The sequence below is a fragment of the Bombina bombina genome, chromosome 4, assembly GCF_027579735.1.
Source record: "Bombina bombina isolate aBomBom1 chromosome 4, aBomBom1.pri, whole genome shotgun sequence".
Lineage (NCBI taxonomy): Eukaryota > Metazoa > Chordata > Amphibia > Anura > Bombinatoridae > Bombina > Bombina bombina.
Window position 1 is genome coordinate 546,640,296 of NC_069502.1, and position 20,003 is coordinate 546,660,298.

The 20,003-nt window shown below is 39.4% G+C and overlaps 2 protein-coding genes across 3 annotated transcripts in view; one reads left to right on the forward strand and one right to left on the reverse strand.

Moving 5' to 3' along the window:
• PGM3 (phosphoglucomutase 3) overlaps positions 1–1,217 on the reverse strand; it is a 64,629-nt gene extending 63,412 nt beyond the window's left edge. The window contains exon 1 of one of the 2 annotated variants that reach the window (XM_053710481.1): positions 1,094–1,217. The gene's annotated coding sequence lies outside the window, so the exon portion shown is untranslated. Of the gene's footprint in view, positions 1–818; positions 926–1,093 lie in introns of those variants that run through there. The other variant, XM_053710482.1, reaches the window with a different exon arrangement.
• Positions 1,201–20,003, forward strand: part of RWDD2A (RWD domain containing 2A) — a 41,459-nt gene continuing 22,656 nt past the window's right edge. Inside the window, exon 1 of the mRNA XM_053710485.1 lies at positions 1,201–1,293. The gene's annotated coding sequence lies outside the window, so the exon portion shown is untranslated. The remainder of the gene's footprint in view (positions 1,294–20,003) is intronic.

Genomic DNA, 20,003 nt, shown 5'->3' on the forward strand with positions numbered 1-20,003 from the left:
ATGCTCTATCTGAATCACAAAAGAAAAAAATTGGGTTCAGTGTCCCTTTAAAGGGCCACTAAACCCAAAATCTTTCTTTCATGATTCAGATAGAACATACAAATTTAAACAACATTACAATTTACTTCTATTATTTATTTTGCTTCATTTTTTAGATATCCTTATTTGAAGAAAAAGCAATGCACATGGGTGAGCCAATCACATGAGGTTTCTATGTGCAGCAACCAATCAGCAGCTACTGAGCATATCTAGATATGCTTTTCAGCAAAGAATATCAAGAGAATAAAACAAATTAGATAATAGAAGTAAATTAGAAAGATGTTTAAAATTGCATTCTCTTTCTAAATCATGAAAGAAAAAATGTGGGTTTCATGTCCCTTTAATATTGTGGGCTTTCCAATTCATGTTAAACATGGAAGTGCAGACAAAGTCATTTGTTGCACACTCTAGTAAGTTATTTATACCAATTCCCAATTGGCCTCAGCAGAAAAAGTAACTTAAGTTACAATATGGCAGCACCCACTGCTTTATGGGCATTCATTTTACCCTTATTATATCAATATTTAAACACCTATTTTTTTAGAATACATGTACAAATTATTCTCAGGCTGATCTTTGCTCTACATACATAATTTAAGGAATTATTTATTTATTGTTTAATGTCCCTTTAAAATATATACTTAAAACACATATAAAAGGTAAAGCTGTACTTGGAACCAATGTTCAAAAATAGGTATCAGCGTGAGCGTATAAAGAATTATTAAATCGACCCAAGCTTCTGAAAATTAAAGTTGCACTATGAGTAACAGAACACTTACTATTGGAGCTCGTAAATAAACTGCAATAAATGATTATTTTTTTAGAAATCGCACTTTGCCGCGATTCACACTATAGTTCAAAAAGGAGCACAGAGCTTTATTTAACCCCTTTTATCTGTACTCTGAGATACTCCCCTTATGACAGACATACCGCCTACACTACACATATCTATGTGGCAGCTGCATTTAGTTGACATACTATATTAGGTGTCTGCACAAACCGACCGCTATTATATAGTGATTTCCCAGACACACAAGCTCCATCCTGCTCCTACCTGCCGAGATGCCCAGGTAACTAAAATCAAGCTGTGGGTGTGTCCTATGGTGACGTGGAACCTTATCAGTCTTCTGCCCATACTGCATATTCCACTTCCTGGTTCCACCTAAGCGCATGCGTAGTGTAAGGAGAGGCCGCATCTGTAATAGCCAATCGGCGCTGACCTCCCGGGGGAGCGCAGGGTGTGCAGAGAGAGCGGTGAGTAGTCACGGGGTGCTCTTACAGCAGTGCGCATGTTTACTATAGTATCTATTTTATATGTAGCAAATTGTTTATTTCACTATATTATTGTTATTGTGTAGGGGGATGGATTAGCGGTTAAAAGGAAACATGCAGAAAAAACTGCTACTGTTATGCATATTTGAAAGATTGTGTTTAAAATCTTGTGTCATAACTTATCATAAGGAGACTTTCTCACTATAAAGGAGTTGTGAAGATTAATGTATAAGAAACATGCTGAGCTTTGCGAATTTTAGTGGTGTGTTAATCGTACAAAGTGATGGTGGTTGTAAAACAATCTGGTACCAATATTTTAGCATTTTTATCCTATTTCTTTTTGCATTTATTAATCCAATAATATTGTTTCACCTCTATCTATTTTCTATACTAATAAACTCAGGATGTAGCCTTTTAGATTACCAGCCATTTCTATAAAGTTGTAAAGTGAAGAAACCACACAAACAGCTTGTAGAAGAAAAACTGAACTGTTCTTAGGGCACTTATTAACACACTGAATTTAATCCCCTTTGCTATTAACCCCTGCAATGCCATTAATTATTAACCATTAACTAATTTTCCTATTAACCTCTGCAATAATATTAGTCTTCCTGCAACTATATTAACTTGTTTCTCTTACCTATCACAATAGGTACATTCACTACATTAAACTTTTCCTTACAACAAATTACATATCATATTTCTCCTGTGTAGTATACGATAAAGGAGAAAGGCAGCACCTGTGGTTGTATTGTTGCGTTGCTAACTCCAAACACCCCTTTTATGTATAGCACCTGCTACAATTTCCAAAACCTCACAGTGGCCCCCAAAAGTTCCGTTATATATTCATACGACCTGTATTCCGTTGTGGCGCTGATTCTGGGGACCCACCAAAACCTTCTGGGCTCCAGATCCCCTCTCTCCGTATTCTGTGTATCAACAGTGATGGCCTGGAGGTCGAGCCGCGGCGTGGGTCCCTACAGCGTCTAAGCGTGTGTGCAGGATCGATCCGGAACTATGTGACGTCACAAATGGGAGCGGAAGAATCCGCAGGTGCGATGAGTCCTCAACCAGGGAGGACCGTTGTTACAGCGTCCTACTGTGTCTTTGCAGGGGTGATTCAATGCTGCTCAAAAGGTGCAAGTACCCGTGCCTTTGAACATATCCATCAAGATATAGCGTCAAAGAAAGAGAATAGAGGCACCGGGTAGTTGCACAAACAAATGTCCTTTATTAAGGGAATAAAACTGGAAACACTTAGGATAAAGCTTAAATCCTTGGGGCAATGGTGTAGTGGTAGTTCCCCACGTACCCTAGTGCTGACATGTTTCGGCGAATGCCGTAATCGTAGCTATAGGGTGCAAGCTTGTTTGTTTATTTAAATACACAAATCACATATCATTGGTTAAAAACTTGTGTGCTACGTGGGTGACACCCACCTCCACCTGTAGTTAATCTATCTGCCCTAATCTAGGATGTGTTACCGTGCTATCCACTCTATGTACAGGTTAGTCATTCTCAATTATAAACTAAACTGATATAATAAATATAATAGATAAATAATGTCATGAAACGAGACCTTCCTTAACATATGTATATAAATACATAAAGAAATACAAAAACTAAAACTGAAAAAACCTTTGTAATAATGAATTGTAAATAATAAACTAAGTGTACAATCTTAAATCCAAAAAATAATAATAATAACAAAGGCAGGGATCTGCTGAAACAGACCCAATACTGGAGGCACCAGAGAGTATTCTCGGCAGCTAATACTCATAAGCATTTTTACATTAAACCATGTTTTACTATAGTGTACATATACTAGACTATTTTAAGTCAGTTTTCTATGTCTTTTGTATAGTTGCCAAAGATAAAATTTAAAGATAGAATTTATCGAAGGTGAAATTTATTCATGAACATATAAACTTGTAAGCATATATATATATTATAATGCTTTGTTTTGAATACACAGGCTAACACCAGAAATTAATTAAATCATACTCAGAGTTGAGCCCCTTGGGCACCCTGGTGTTCAACCTGTGTATCCAGAACACTTCCCTTTTGAGGAGCAAGTTCTCCCTATCCCCTCCCCTATTTTGTGTATTCACCACTTCAATAATTGTCCATGACAATGTCCCTGGATCCTTATTATGTTTAGACTTGAAGTGGTTTACAAGGGGGGTGGTGAGTTTACCTTGCTTGATATCGTTTATATGTTCCCTAATCCTGGTTCTGACTTGTCGAGACGTTTGTCCTGTATATTGGATGTCACATGTATCGCAACTGAGAAGATACACTGCATATGTAGACCTACAATTAAAGAGCGCCCTGTGTGCAAATGTTTCACCTGAATAGGCACTCCTAAATATATTTCCTAGTTTTACATGTCCACATGCTATACAGCCGCTAAAATTGCACTTGTAAACCCCTTTGTACCTTAACCAAGAGGATGTATTTATTTCATCTTGTTTTAATTGTGTGGGGGCTACATAGTTTCCTATGGTTTTGCCTCTCCTGAAGGCAAACCTCACTTTTTGTGTGGCAATGTGAGCGAGCTCATCATCAGCCTTCAGCAACGTCATGTGCTTGCGTACAATATTGCACACCTGATAATATTGCCTACTAAACTGTGTGACAAAAGTTAACTGTTCTGGTTTGGTGTCACATTTTGATTGTTTCTCACAAAGTAAGGTGGTCCTTTTTATGGCCCTTACTTCCTCACATGCCCTATATATATCCTGCTTGGGGTACCCTCTCTCCTTAAATTTGGTTACTAGTTCAGTTTCATGCTTGAAATGTTCACTATCTCGGGTACAATTCCTTTTGACCCTGGTGAACTGACCCTTCAAGACTGATTTAAATACCTGTTTCGGGTGGCTACTATGGGCATGTAAAAGCGTATTTCTGGTTATTGGTTTCCTATAAAGCTCGACCTTAACATATTCCAGTTTCACACCATGAAGGGTAACATCCAAAAAATTGATGCTAGTAGGCCCATATTCATGGGTGAACTGTAGGCCAGCCTTATTGATATTCAGATACTCTGCAAAAATCTCAGCTTCCTCCACACTTCCATCCCAGACAAAAAGCAAATCGTCTATATAACGACGATAATATGCAATTTTGCTTCTCTGTCTGTTTTTATCTCCATAGATGTGGCACAGCTCCCACCAACCCATATACAGGTTGGCGTAAGAGGGAGCAAATTTTGCTCCCATGGCCGTGCCACATCTCTGGAGATAAAATACGTTTTCAAACACAAAGAAATTATGTGTGAGGAGGAATTCGGTTACCCTGACAACAAATTTAATGAAATCATCATTATATTTAGTAGATCTTCTTAGAAAGAAGGCTATGGCTTCCAAACCTAAATTATGTGGAATGGATGAATAAAGCGACTTTACATCCACTGATAACCAGCCATAGCCCTCCCTCCAAGAGATCTTTTCCACCTCTATGAGGAGTTGTTTGGTATCCCTCAGGTGACTAAGGAGTTCCCCCACTAGGGGTTGTAGAAGGGAGTCTAGCCATTTGGATAATGGTTCCAACATGGAACCAATCCCACTGATGATAGGCCTACCCTCAACCTTCTCCAGGGACTTGTGTACCTTAGGGAGAAGGTTGAAGGTAGGAATTCTGGGGTTACAATTATATAAATAATCGCTAGTACCTTCATCAAAAAAACCCCCCTTCCATCCCATCATCAATTAGGTGTGAAAGTTCTCTTTGGAACCTTAGTGTGGGGTTGAAATCCAGTTCGGTATATTGTTTGGGGTCATTAAGCTGTCGTAGGGCTTCTTTGATAAAGGATGCCCTATCCATTAAAACAACAGATCCCCCCACTTCAAGTCTAAACATAATAAGGATCCAGGGACATTGTCATGGACAATTATTGAAGTGGTGAATACACAAAATAGGGGAGGGGATAGGGAGAACTTGCTCCTCAAAAGGGAAGTGTTCTGGATACACAGGTTGAACACCAGGGTGCCCAAGGGGCTCAACTCTGAGTATGATTTAATTAATTTCTGGTGTTAGCCTGTGTATTCAAAACAAAGCATTATAATATATATATATGCTTACAAGTTTATATGTTCATGAATAAATTTCACCTTCGATAAATTCTATCTTTAAATTTTATCTTTGGCAACTATACAAAAGACATAGAAAACTGACTTAAAATAGTCTAGTATATGTACACTATAGTAAAACATGGTTTAATGTAAAAATGCTTATGAGTATTAGCTGCCGAGAATACTCTCTGGTGCCTCCAGTATTGGGTCTGTTTCAGCAGATCCCTGCCTTTGTTATTATTATTATTTTTTGGATTTAAGATTGTACACTTAGTTTATTATTTACAATTCATTATTACAAAGGTTTTTTCAGTTTTAGTTTTTGTATTTCTTTATGTATTTATATACATATGTTAAGGAAGGTCTCGTTTCATGACATTATTTATCTATTATATTTATTATATCAGTTTAGTTTATAATTGAGAATGACTAACCTGTACATAGAGTGGATAGCACGGTAACACATCCTAGATTAGGGCAGATAGATTAACTACAGGTGGAGGTGGGTGTCACCCACGTAGCACACAAGTTTTTAACCAATGATATGTGATTTGTGTATTTAAATAAACAAACAAGCTTGCACCCTATAGCTACGATTACGGCATTCGCCGAAACATGTCAGCACTAGGGTACGTGGGGAACTACCACTACACCATTGCCCCAAGGATTTAAGCTTTATCCTAAGTGTTTCCAGTTTTATTCCCTTAATAAAGGACATTTGTTTGTGCAACTACCCGGTGCCTCTATTCTCTTTCTTTGACGTTTCTCCTGTGTAGTCTCTGATGGCCTATGCTCAGCATTCAGCAAAGGTCACATAGTTATTTGAGGTAATTTAGAATTTTTGTGTAATGGATAAAAAAAAAAATGGTGTAAGACACAACTGAAGGCATAAAAGGGTTAACTTCGCATGACACCATACTGAAACTGAAGGCAGGAAGTGGTTAACTTCACAGGTTTTCATGCAGCCTGGTTACTTGCAACATTGTATAAACATTGTGTTAACTGTGGCAGCGCTGAAAATAAAATGGTAAATCCTAGCATTTCAGAAACGCTAGGATTTACCATCACTTTAACCTTTTCCCGCCGTTATGCCGTTGTATTCCGTCACAACGGCGCTGGGCTTTAAAGCTGTTATGACAGAATACAACGTCATAGCCAACGGCTGTCCTGAAGCCAACTGCGCTTGCAGGATTTGATCGCGGTCTGGAGGGTGTTCCTAGCGTCATAGGGACACCCCCAGACCCGATCCCATAAATGAAATCTTGTGATCGTGCATTTCAATTTGGTTACATCGGAACGTTGTTCCGATGTAGACTTTATAACCCAGTCACAAAAGGGTTAAAGGAGATGAGATTGAGGGGTTTGAATCACCTCCCCCCATCTAGCTCCCTTACCAGCTATAGTGACCCAGTTTGTGATGTCACCACACATATCTGGTGATATCACTAGCACTCTCATTGATGGCTTGGGAGTGTTGTCTACTCTGCCACCAATAATCCCTGTCCTGTAGTGCAGGGTATTGCCAGAAACAGCTTCTGATTGTGTTCCCCCTGCATGACAAAGGTGCTTCATTATGCACACACAGGCCATGATGCATATAGGGTTGCCACCTCAGACATGTTTTCCTGGACACTTATGAGTTACACATGCTTCAGGGTGTGCAGGGAGGAACATGAATAGTATTGTCCAGGATCACTATTCGTGTGCTGTCCAGCAGCACAATGCACATTGCCCTCTGCACACCCTGCAGCATGTGTAACTCATGGCCGAGGTGGCAACCCTAGATGCATATGATAAAGCATCCGCCTCATGCGCATCAAACTGGTTAAAGTGACGTTACCTATATACTAAATCATAGTTTCTTGACCTTTTTTGTAGCAAATGTATTATTGTAGGGGTGTTTGCAGCTAGCTCCCTGATAGTGGCACTGGCTATACTATTTCAATAAAACTTAAGTATAAAACACTTTGCACGCATTCACACACCTTTTGATACCTTTGTTTCCTAAATATTAAACATAAATAAAACATAAATTCTTTATTTTCTTAGCATCTTCATGTGTTTTGTTATGCAAACTAGCAAGCAATGATCATTTACTTCATGTCTCAAAAACCATAACATTTTACAGCGCTATTTTAGACTGCACTTAAGTGCGACACTTAACTCCCCACATGTAATTCAAGTACAATGTACTCACTAACAGTGCTCCCTGCACTATCCATTAAAAGTACAAAGTGCGGTACAAAGTTTCAGATGTGATAAAGGGCTTTGGTTAACATTTTAACCACCTATTTCTAATAACAGATTTCCATTAGTCTTTGCGCAAGACCGAGTGAAAAATGACTCACCATGCACTATCGATTCCACTCCATTTGTAATCTAGCCCATAATGAGGTAATATTGACGTTACAACATTTCTGTGTCATCTTTATCACATACAGTGGTAGAACTACCAGGGGCACTACGGACAAAGGTGTGACTGGGTCCTGGATGTCTGCCACTTGGGTGGGAGGGAAGCAGGTGCGAATGGGCCATAAAGTTCTGCCACTGCTAGGGAAGCCCAGGATGTAGGGAGGGCCCAGGATGGTAGCTCCTGTGGCACTAGGGCAGGTTTGGATAATTCTAAACACCAGGAAGCCCATTGTGCCGTATTATTATTATTTTTTTGTGTGTGTGTGTGCTACTCTTTAGGATTTGGGGCCGCATGGAGGTCACAGGCACCATGGTCTTTCAGCTGCAGCAGCCAGACAAGGAGTATCTACATTCTACTTGCCGAGCTGGCTGCTGCAGTTCTGCCATCACTGTTGGGGTGACTGCTCAACAGCAAATATTTATTTAAAATTTTGACTGCTGGGCTGGGGCTGGCTCTTACTTTAGTCCTCCCATATTGCAAAAACAGTACAGTGAGCACTACAGTGTGTAGGCTTTTACAGAGAGTACAGGGTAAGTGTGTAAGGAGCAGTGTAGCGGGCTCTGTACCCCAGAATGGGTATACCCGCTAAAGTCAGCTTCCTCCCACCAAACGCCAACCCATGAACCTCCACTGGATACCTGCCGCTATTAGAATAATGGCCGCTGCTAGTTGTTATACCTACCCCCAAGAACATTAGCAGAGACTGAATGCTTGAGGGTCAAAATAGGAACTGCTTTATTGCACAGAAAACACAGCTTTTATACATTTCCAACAAATCAATAGAAACAAATATACAATGAGACAAACATCAGACAATGGTTAGTTAAACAAGATTCTAATCACATCCTGACTTACAAAAGGACAATGGATGACTCACACAATAACAGAAAGACACTTCACACCTAGACTAGATAGCAACAAGGGGTCCCAGCATTAGAGCAGGAGGTTTCAATCAGCTCAAACATTCTGAGTCTGGGGGGGGGGGTTGCAGCAGACAATGCTGGATTGGGCTGTCACCTTATACTCCAACAAAACACAGGAATCTTCAGGGCCCTTCAGTTCTCAGAGTCTCTGGCAATTCATGAAAACGGGGTAAACCTGAATCCAGGGTAAAAGTACTCCCAATGTACCCTGGACACCCATCTCCCAAATCATAGAATCCCCTCAAGTTCCAGGGTCCATAGTCGGTGGGGAGGAGGCTGGCCTGAATTCCTCTCCAAGTACAAAAGTAACGGAAGCTTCCATTACAAGCAGCATTTTAAATCTGTTGTGTTGAAGAAGTGAAAGAGGCGGATAGACATGAGGACAGGACTAATCCCTAGTCTGCCATAGGAAAAGAACTTGTGGAGGAGGGGAAGTGCGCTGATTTTGTGCAAATTATATCTATACTTTTATGTACTGAATGATATGGTTCAGATTATTGTATACCTTGCTGTATGATATAGTGATGCTTTATAATCCATAAGTGTGAGCTGTGTATAAAATGTTATGTTTACTCATCAGCAATTGATATGTTGAAGCAACATTGCATAAAACTATGTTTATCTTATACTGATTTATTTTATTGCAGAATAACGTGACACTGTGCTACCATGTGTTTGTGTAATATTGTGTTGTTGTTTTACTTCAAAGGATATAAAACCAATTTTGTTTTCTTTCATGATTCAGATAGAGCATGTAGACACCAATCAGCAAGCACTACCCAGGGTTCTGAACGAAAAATTGTCTAGCTCCTAAGCTTACATTCATGTTAAAAATGGGAAACAAAAATATTAAAAGAAGATTATGGGAATGATATATCTCTAATTTGCGCAGTGATTCCACAGTATAAATGTGTACAGTAAACTACAAAACGGTTAAAGTGTTATCATATATAATATTCTAGACCAGTGGTTCTCAACCAAAGTGACCTCAAGGCCCGGTAAATTTTAGCTGGACATGTCCAGGGCCCGGTAGTTTTATTTATATATATAGTTATAGTAAGTAGCAGGGATTTGCCCTATCAGTAACTAAGCAGTTCAGTGTGGGTTTAGTGGGGGCCCTGGAGTGGGGAGGTCCTGCCGAGGGTCTGTCGCTGTGAGGGCCATGGAGTGTGAGGTCTGGCCCTGGAGGTTGGGGGCCCTTTCTTTGGCCCTTGATGTTGGAGGTCCTGGCTCTGGAGGTTGATGGGCCTGTTGGGATTAGGGCAGGGAGGCTACCATGTTCATTTGCATAAATTTGATTACATTTGGGTCAGTGTGAAACAGTTTTCCTGGGGCCTTGATTGGTCTCAGTCTGCCCCTGGTGTGCAGTTGGGTAAGAGTGTGCAGTGGGGGAATGACAGGTCAGGGCCCACCAGCAGGGCTATCACGGCCCGGTACTGGGCCACGGCCCGGCTGTTGAGAAACCAGGTTCTAGACCAGCTACATGTTAATGAAGAAGCTAAAGATATAGAGGCATAAAATAATAATCTGATGGTACATATAATGATATTCACTGTGCTAACGTGATGATATTAGGAAAAATATTTATTATTAGAAAGGAGTAGCGATAATAAAATATTATAAAGTTGCTACAGTATATTGCCTATACCAAGTGATAAACTATTAGCCTTCAGTAACGTATCGTAAACACTAAATGGTAATTGTATATTGAAATAATGGCAGTAACATCTATTTCTGTAACATAACTAATCGCTAAATGGATATAAAGTTAATAGTATTTGTATTACTTTATGTTGCAAAAATTGTTGATATTCATGAGTATAACGCTATTGTCATGTTCAAATAATTGTTCACCTAATGGTGAATTAATATACTGTAGTAACAAGTTGCATATGTAGCCCTTCAAAGAACAGGCGTACTGACAATTATTATTCTCACTGTGTTGTATAAACTGAGGATAAATTATAAGTAGTGTAATATCATTTCTTTTATTTTACACATATGCTTGATACACGTAACTAATAACCACGCTACTCATGCGGGCACAGTGCATACACACTGAGAAGCTAGTTATATGAACAGACTACCAATCTTAAAGTATTAGCGTATGGATTCGCGTAATTAACTTTTGTGTATCAACTGCTATTGCAATTCTATTATATTTTATACAAGGATTCCCATAATTATTAAAAATTAGGACCCCAAATATCCCCTGCTGTCTCAACTGATAGTGCAGGGTGCACTATCTTGTGCTGGGCCTTATGCAAAGAATAATGCACAATCTGGTATCACAGTTACATATTTAGCAATGTTAATCAAAGCATTTTAACTTGGACAATACTTTTATACCTATAAGTGAGCTATATACTTTTTAACAGATAGTGCAGAGAAAGCTATTAGCACACGGACTGCACAATCCAAAATACTGCTTAAAAATATTGTATGTTTTTTTTTTTTACCCTGAAGTAAATCATTATTGCTTGATAGTTTGCATAATAGAGCACGTGAAAATGCAATACAAATAATGGATTTAAAGGGATATGAAACCCAAATTTTGTCTTTTATAATTCAGACAGAGCATGCAATTTTAAGCAACTTTCTAATTTACTCCTATTATCAATATTTCTTTGTTCTCTTGGTATGCTTTGTCAAATGAGCAGTAATGCACTAGTGGTTGCTGACTGAACACATGGATGAGCCAATTACAATCAGTATTATACAGCCACCAATTATTAGCTAGAACCTAGGTTCTTTGCTGCTTCTGAGCTTTCCTAGATAAACCGTTCAGCAAAGGACAACTAGAGAAGGAAGCACATTAAATAATAGAAGTAAACTGGAAAGTTGTTTACTATTGTATTCTATACATAAATCATACATTTTTTGGGGGGGTTTCATGTCCCTTTAAGTTATAGGTTTTGTGCCAGAATTAAAGCAATATGTTATAAAACAAAGGGCTGTACTGGGAACAGGGCAAAGGTTTCTATGTGTGTGTGTATGTACCTTTAAGTTGCAGGTGATCACCATTAAATTAAGATTAATTGCAAAACATGATGCTAGGGAGTTTTTGGCTGAAAGGAAAGAGGGCTCTAATGTAGCCAATAACAACCCTCTTTCAATTTGACCACTCACTGTAAAAGGTTTCCCACGGTTACCTGCAACAGTGGACATCAGGGAGATTTCCAGTGGAGGGGGCTATTACAACACCATGTCCGTTATTTAATGATGTGCCAAATTCCCTACTAGGCCTGTGTTTGATAAGAGGATTCAGAATCAATATCTCCCCTAATAAACAACTCAAAGTAGGATGAGACACAATTATGCTAAACTCGACATATAGAGAATTGGATATTATTTGGTCTCTGTTAAACTTAATACTATGGGGGAGATTTAATAAGCAGCAGATGCTACTTTCTCCTCCCGAAGTTTCCGGCTCGCCGGAAACTTAAAAGGACACTCAGGTCAAATTCAATTTTCATGATTCAGATTCAGCATGTCATTTTAAACAACTTTCCAAATTACTTCCATTAAAAAAAAGAGTGCACATTCTTTTATATTTACACTTTTTGAGTCACCAGCTCCTACTGAGCATGTGCAAGAATTCACAGACTATACGTATATGCATTTGTGATTGGCTAATTGCTATCACATGGTACAGGGGGGGTGGAAATATATACGTAAATTTGAAATTTGTTAGAAAAAAATCTATTTCTCATTTAAAATTCAGAGTAAATGCTATTGTATTGTCTTGCTATCTTGCATTTGTTGATTATGCAAATCTACTGTGTTTACTGGTCCTTTAAGTTTAGAAGCAGCGGTCATAAGACTGCTGCTCCTTAACTTGTCCACCACCTCTGAGGGGGCGGACTGCAATCATCCCGTTCTGAACCGGATGATTGACACCCCCTGCTAGCGGCTGATTGTCCGCGAATGTGCAGGGGCGGCATTGCACAAGCATTTCTTGTGAAATGCTTGTGCAATGTTATATGCCAACTGTGTATGCTGTTGGCATTGAGCGATGCCAGGCGGACATGATTTTCTACAACGAATCATGTCCGACCTGCAAATGATAAATTGACACAAAACAGGGGATATTGGTGCATCCATTGCAAATAAACAAAACATTTTTAAATGCTGCAAAATATTGTCTGCAAAAACATCTATGCTTTTATATTAAAATTGGTATCTTAGTCACACAATATGGCCATATTTTTCTTAGCCAGTCACCAAATTACAAGGTGTCCCAATATTGACTGGTCCTAACACTACAGTGCTTTGCCTTTATAGGCTGAATCATTCCTGCTTTTTCTCTTCATAATAGAATGAGACTCCCTGGCTTTATAGACACAACTCCGTTACACTGCCATGAGTACACCTGAGCTTGGGTGGGATGCTTTAACCAATGGAAGGTGGTCAGTCTCCCTTTTATTTCTAAATACAAATACAAAGTTTGTATTAGCACACCTGTTAAAAAGTTTATATACACATCTTTGGGAATGCTGCCAATGTGACCCAATAGTTACATAAAACAGGGGGTATTGGTGCACATTCATTGCAAATAACACATTTTTAAATGCTGCGTAAAATTGCCTGCAAAAACATGGACTGTAGTGTTAGGACCAGTCAATATTGGGACACCTTGTATGTTGGTGACTGGCTAAGCACCATATGGCCATATTGTGTGACTAAGATCCTAATTTTAATATAAAAGCATAGATTTGTTTGCAGGCAATTTTTTGCAGCATTTAAAAATGTGTTGTTTATTTGCAATGGATGTGCACCAATACCCCATGTTTTGTGTAACTATTTGGTCATGTTGGCAGCACTCCCAAAGATATAGATATAAACTTTTTGTAAGGAGTGCTAAACCAAACTTAGTATTTGTAGTTAGAAATAATAAATTGACCCCATTGAGTTTGCCTTTACAAAAAAGCATGTTTGTGAATATCTACACTATCTGTTTATCTATATCTGTGGTTTGTGGTCACTGTCTGTCATAATTTTTCCAAAGCACATGTGACTGGTTTAATAGTTCATAACACAGAAATTGACTATGTAAAGCTACATATATTGTTTGCCTTAAAAACCCAAGATCTTATTCCTATTTATCTGTCTTATCTGTTTATATTTATAAATTGTTCTTTTCTCTACTTTGCATTCTCTTTTGGGTTCACTAGATGGCACTGTGGATTTTGCCACGTTGTACTGTAAGAGTTTATCTGAGCTGAGGACGGTACAAGCTGATTGTCACATTCAGTTTGCGCTAATTTTGTTCTTGTCTAACCGTCTGCTAAGCCTCTGCAATTTGATAGAGCAGTTGTCAAACTAGTTGATGAATTAACTGTATGAAAAGCAACGTCAATATATATTGATGTATACAGAACTACTATAAATGTATGTCACATATATATCTATATCTATATTTATATATATATATATATATATATATATATATATGTATATGTATATATATATATATATATATATATATATATATATATAATGTGTTCATCTGTTACATGCCAAAGTTTTATGGGGTCAATTTATCAAGCTACAGAGGACAGGGGCGCACATACGCAGCCCTGGCGGGCTGAATTCTGCTGCCGGAATTCAGCATTGCACAAGAACGCAATTTTGCCCTCTTGTGCAAAGCTGCCCCCTGCCCTCGCAAGCCAATCACTTGCGGACAGGAGTTGTCAATCTCCCCAGTGGCGAAAGGTTAAATAAAGACTGCAGGTTCTCTTGTGAGAACCTGTAGTCATAGGGGGTCGAAGGCTGGCGAAAGCCTTTGATAAATCGACTATATATATATATATATATATATATATATATATATATATATATATATATATATATATATATATATATACAGGGAGTGCAGAATTATTAGGCAAGTTGTATTTTTGAGGATTAATTTTATTATTGAACAACAACCATGTTCTCAATGAACCCAAAAAAACTCATTAATATCAAAGCTGAATAGTTTTGGAAGTAGTTTTTAGTTTGTTTTTAGTTATAGCTATTTTAGGGGGATATCTGTGTGTGCAGGTGACTATTACTGTGCATAATTATTAGGCAACTTAACAAAAAACAAATATATACCCATTTCAATTATTTATTTTTACCAGTGAAACCAATATAACATCTCAACATTCACAAATATACATTTCTGACATTCAAAAACAAAACAAAAACAAATCAGTGACCAATATAGCCACCTTTCTTTGCAAGGACACTCAAAAGCCTGCCATCCATGGATTCTGTCAGTGTTTTGATCTGTTCACCATCAACATTGCATGCAGCAGCAACCACAGCCTCCCAGACACTCTTCAGAGAGGTGTACTGTTTTCCCTCCTTGTAAATCTCACATATGATGATGGACCACAGGTTCTCAATGGGGTTCAGATCAGGTGAACAAGGAGGCCATGTCATTAGATTTTCTTCTTTTATACCTTTTCTTGCCAGCCACGCTGTGGAGTACTTGGACGCGTGTGATGGAGCATTGTCCTGCATGAAAATCATGTTTTTCTTGAAGGATGCAGACTTCTTCCTGTACCACTGCTTGAAGAAGGTGTCTTCCAGAAACTGGCAGTAGGACTGGGAGTTGAGCATGACTCCATCCTCAACCCGAAAAGGCCCCACAAGCTCATCTTTGATGATACCAGCCCAAACCAGTACTCCACCTCCACCTTGCTGGCGTCTGAGTCGGACTGGAGCTCTATGCCCTTTACCAATCCAGCCACGGGCCCATCCATCTGGCCCATCAAGACTCACTCTCATGTCATCAGTCCATAAAACCTTAGAAAAATCGGGGGGCGGAGCCGCGCCGTGCAGGGACATGGACGCACATTAGCAGTGCTCTGTAAATGCCAGGGCTCTCAGTCATAATTTAACAAATAGGAGCCAAAATTTATGTTTTAAAAAGACCCAGACAAGGATTACTATAACCACATCTACACCCCACATCGAACAGAAGGGCCACTAGAGCGGAGGAACTCTCACACGCAGAGAGACTTGAGGAGTTGAAGCGCCGCCATCTTGCGCTATACATGAGACACTCGGAGCCGGGTAAGACTAAAGAGGTGTACCATTATCAGAGGTGCTAGCGGGAGAAGCTGTAAGCACACTTAACACCCTGAGATCACCTTAAAAGCCAGCCGTTTTACACTTTCTAGGGCGGAACTACCGCCACGGCATTAGTAACTCCTGACTTGGGATGCAGGTCTGAGTTACCTCCCTGAATTAGGCAGATGCTGGCGGGCGGTGAGGTGTTCGCTTCCGACCCGTGACTGGCTGAGGGGATAGAGGACTGAGCTACAAGCGGCAATTTTTTAAGCTCCGAGTAGCCGCACAGCACACCTCCATAACTGCAATCTCCCATGTGATCTCACTAGTTCTAGTCAGAACAAGGCCACAACGCTAACAGACATAATAGTCTGCCACCAGCTCACCGCTCTACCCCAGATACGACTAGGAAATAGGGAGGAAGGAAAAAGTAAAGGGGAAATAAACAAAAAGCATCACAGAACTGACCCCTTCCAACCCCTAATATAACCACCGGTCCTGAGCTCAAACTAGATTAACATAAGGACACCACAACAGCTCTCCCATAAATTCAGATTTGGCCACTCTGATATGGCGGCTAGAAAGGGCCCCAAACAGGACAAACATACCAAGCTTGCTAACCCGGTACCCTCTGTGTCTTCTTTTTTTCAAATTACTGACACACCTACTACAGAACAGTTATCCACAACCACTGTGGAGATGGAATCACAATCTGACGCTGAAACTAATAAAAAGAACCCATTGCATGCCCTTCAATCTCAAATAGCGGAGTTACCCTCCAAAACAGACATCGAGTCTCTTAAGTCTTTTATTAAAGAAGAATTGAGAGACCTTAAGAAAGATCTCAATGAAATGGGATCTAGAATAGATTATTTGGAAGAAGGCCAAGACACTCTGAACAACCTAGTAAGCACTAATATGCAACAGATTTCAATTCAAGACTCTATGCTGCAAAGCTTACACGATAAAATTGAGGACTTGGATAACAGGGGGAGACGGAACAATCTCAGAATTCGAGGAATCCCAGAAGATATTCCACAAGACCAACTGAGATCCTATGCGTCAGACCTATTCCAACATATTTCCCCTCGATCCCCGCACCTTTCTACTGAGGATATAGAGAGGATACATAGAGCTCTGAGACCTCTCCCAAAACCACCCGCTCCTCCAAGAGATGTTATCATGCGTTTCTTGAAATATACCTTTAAGGAAGAAATATGGCAAGCTGCAAGATCAAGACAAGCTATTTCATTCCGTGGAAATAATATACAGATCTTCCAGGACCTCAGCCCACAAACCATACAACGCAGAAAAGAAGTCAGATTCATCACTAATACCCTACGTGAGAACAATATAAGATACCGGTGGGGCTTTCCATTTAGCCTAATAATAAATCATAATGGCTCTCAATTTATATACAAGAATTTTAGTGACCTGGACAATCTAGCCAAACACCTGAACATCCCTATTGCTCCTCCACCTGACAGCACAATGGCAATATCATCCTTACAACTTTCCACTGACACGACTAGACCTAAGGAACAACGTCCTCAATGGAGCAAGGTCTTGCCAAAGAGAAGGAAAACAAACCCTGTTCCATCTCCCGAACCACCATCGGACTGAAAGTGGTTTACGCACAGACCACCCCATGGGGATGGCTCCAGCCTACCCTCAGCTATAAAGGACAAAATGGACAAAAAGGAGTGTAGGGTAAGAAAACCCCCCATGTTTGTAGTGGGTCTATGATCTGACATTAAGACACCCTGGGACCCACTGAACTTTGATACTTAATCTAATATTTGTTTCATAACAACAAGTTTATTCTAGTTATATCGTTTGGATTATATATTTAATATGGTTTACTGTTTGCTTTCCCACTTTAGGTAATCTTGGCTTGTTTGGGAATTTTTTCCTAGACAAATAATTGAGTTACATATAACAAGAACATCCTTAACCTGGGGTGGTGTTTATCATCAGTCCCTAGGGGTTTACCTATGGAGGGATTGGCGAGCATTGATACCCTCTCTAGTATATGTTATAACAAGCTTAGTCTACCTACAATGTTTAGAATGTTTAATCACTATGGTTCAATGTTTGCATCGGTCATTTTGTTGAAACACTACCTGTTCGAGAATTACCCCTAGACAAATCATAGAGTTTCATATGATTGGACCCCTACCGTCTGGGTTCTGTATTTTAAATAACTCCTACATGTTTTCCTCACTTACCAAGAAAATTTACATACTGAGAATATACCTTGGCATTGCTTTTCCCCCACTTATGGTGTATAACGAGAAAAATACACTTATTGGTAACACTGTTAAAAGTAAATGTTTAATTGTTTATCATTTATTTGTTTTCATAATTTTTTTGCAGCGTTTCTCCGCGTCTCCGATGTTAGTTACTTCTCACCCCAGCCACTTTAGAATATCTAGCTCCAGTCTTCATTGCATACTACACAACATACTCCACTATGTCCTCAGTCCCATTAGTAGTTAAAGTTATTTCCCATAACGTCAAAGGGCTTAATATCCCCCCAAAAAGGTCCATAGCACTCAGAGAATATTCAAAACTTAAAGGGAGTATAATCCTTCTACAGGAAACACATTTCAAGAGAGGTCGAGAACCACAGCAGTCTTTCAAGAAATTTGGGCAGGCTTTTTTTGCTTCAAATACTTCCAAAAGCAGGGGGGTGGGCATTCTCTTCCACAAAACCCTTCCATTTACAGCAACATCAATTAGCAAAGATAAAGAGGGGAGGTATATTGTGGTCACAGGAAAATTGTTTAACAAACAAATCACTATAGCAAATGTTTACGCCCCAAATAGCAACTCATCCCAATTCTTTAGACATCTAAGCAACTGCCTTCTGGAAACAGCTAAAGGGAGCCTAATACTAGGAGGGGATTTTAACATTGCCCTGAACCCCACTCTTGATTGTTCCTCGGGAACATCGTCGGTCCCTAATAAAACTTTAAATTCAATCAAATCAAATTTAACAAACCTAGCTATACACGACCCATGGCGCATTTTCCACCCAACCACAAAAGACTATACCTACTATTCTTTTCCCCATAGACTTTACACTAGAATAGATTATATACTAACGGACGTTACTAGCCTAGCCTTAGTACAACACACAAAAATATACCCAATCACATGGTCGGATCATGCCGTAATTAGCTGCTCCCTTAGATGGCCCAATTCTCAAAGATTTGATAAAGTTTGGAAACTAGACGAAACATTATTAAAAGACCCCGTGGTATACGCACAACTCACAAAATCTATAGAAGAATATTTTAGACTTAATAATACTCCAGATGTTGGTGTGCAAAGCATCTGGAATGCACATAAATGTGTTGTAAGGGGGGAACTAATTGCTATGAAAGCGGCCAAAGTCAAACAACAACAAATATACCTGAAATCTTTATTAGAAGACCTTAATAAACTTCAAGAAATCCATAAACAATTCCCATATAATAGATCCCTCCAAGATAGCCTAGAACATAAAAGACAGCAACTAAATCTACATTTGGGCATAGAGGCTAAGCATAGGGCTTTATACCTTCAGAAGAGATTCTATGAGGGGGCAAACAAACAAGGGAAATATCTAGCAAGGCAACTTAAAAAAAGAACAAATAAACGTTACATATTACATATAAAAGATGATTCAGGAAAACAATGGTTCTCCTCTCAGGACATAGCAAAAGCCTTCAAACATTATTACACTAAATTGTACAACCGAGACCAACAAGGACCTGACATAAATGAAATACGGAATTACTTAGCACCCCTGCACCTACCTACTCTTACCACCGAACAACAAAGCGACTTAGACACACCTTTCTCTCTTGAGGAACTCAAACTAGCCATCAAATCACTTCCTACCGGAAAATCCCCTGGACCGGACGGACTGGGAAACACATACTACACTAAATTAATAGACATCCTAGCGCCTCACCTATTAGCTTATTTCCAAGAAATCGACAATAACACCTCCTTTCCTGCGCAGGCCTTACAGGCACACATAACAATAATCCCTAAGCCCAACAAATCCTCTAGCCATATTACGAACTACCGCCCAATCTCACTGTTAAATACAGATATCAAGCTTTATGCAAAACTCATAGCTAACAGGATGAACTGAATCCTACCATCCCTTATACACCAGGACCAGGTTGGCTTTGTCCCAAATAGGGAGGCAAAGGACAACACGGTCCG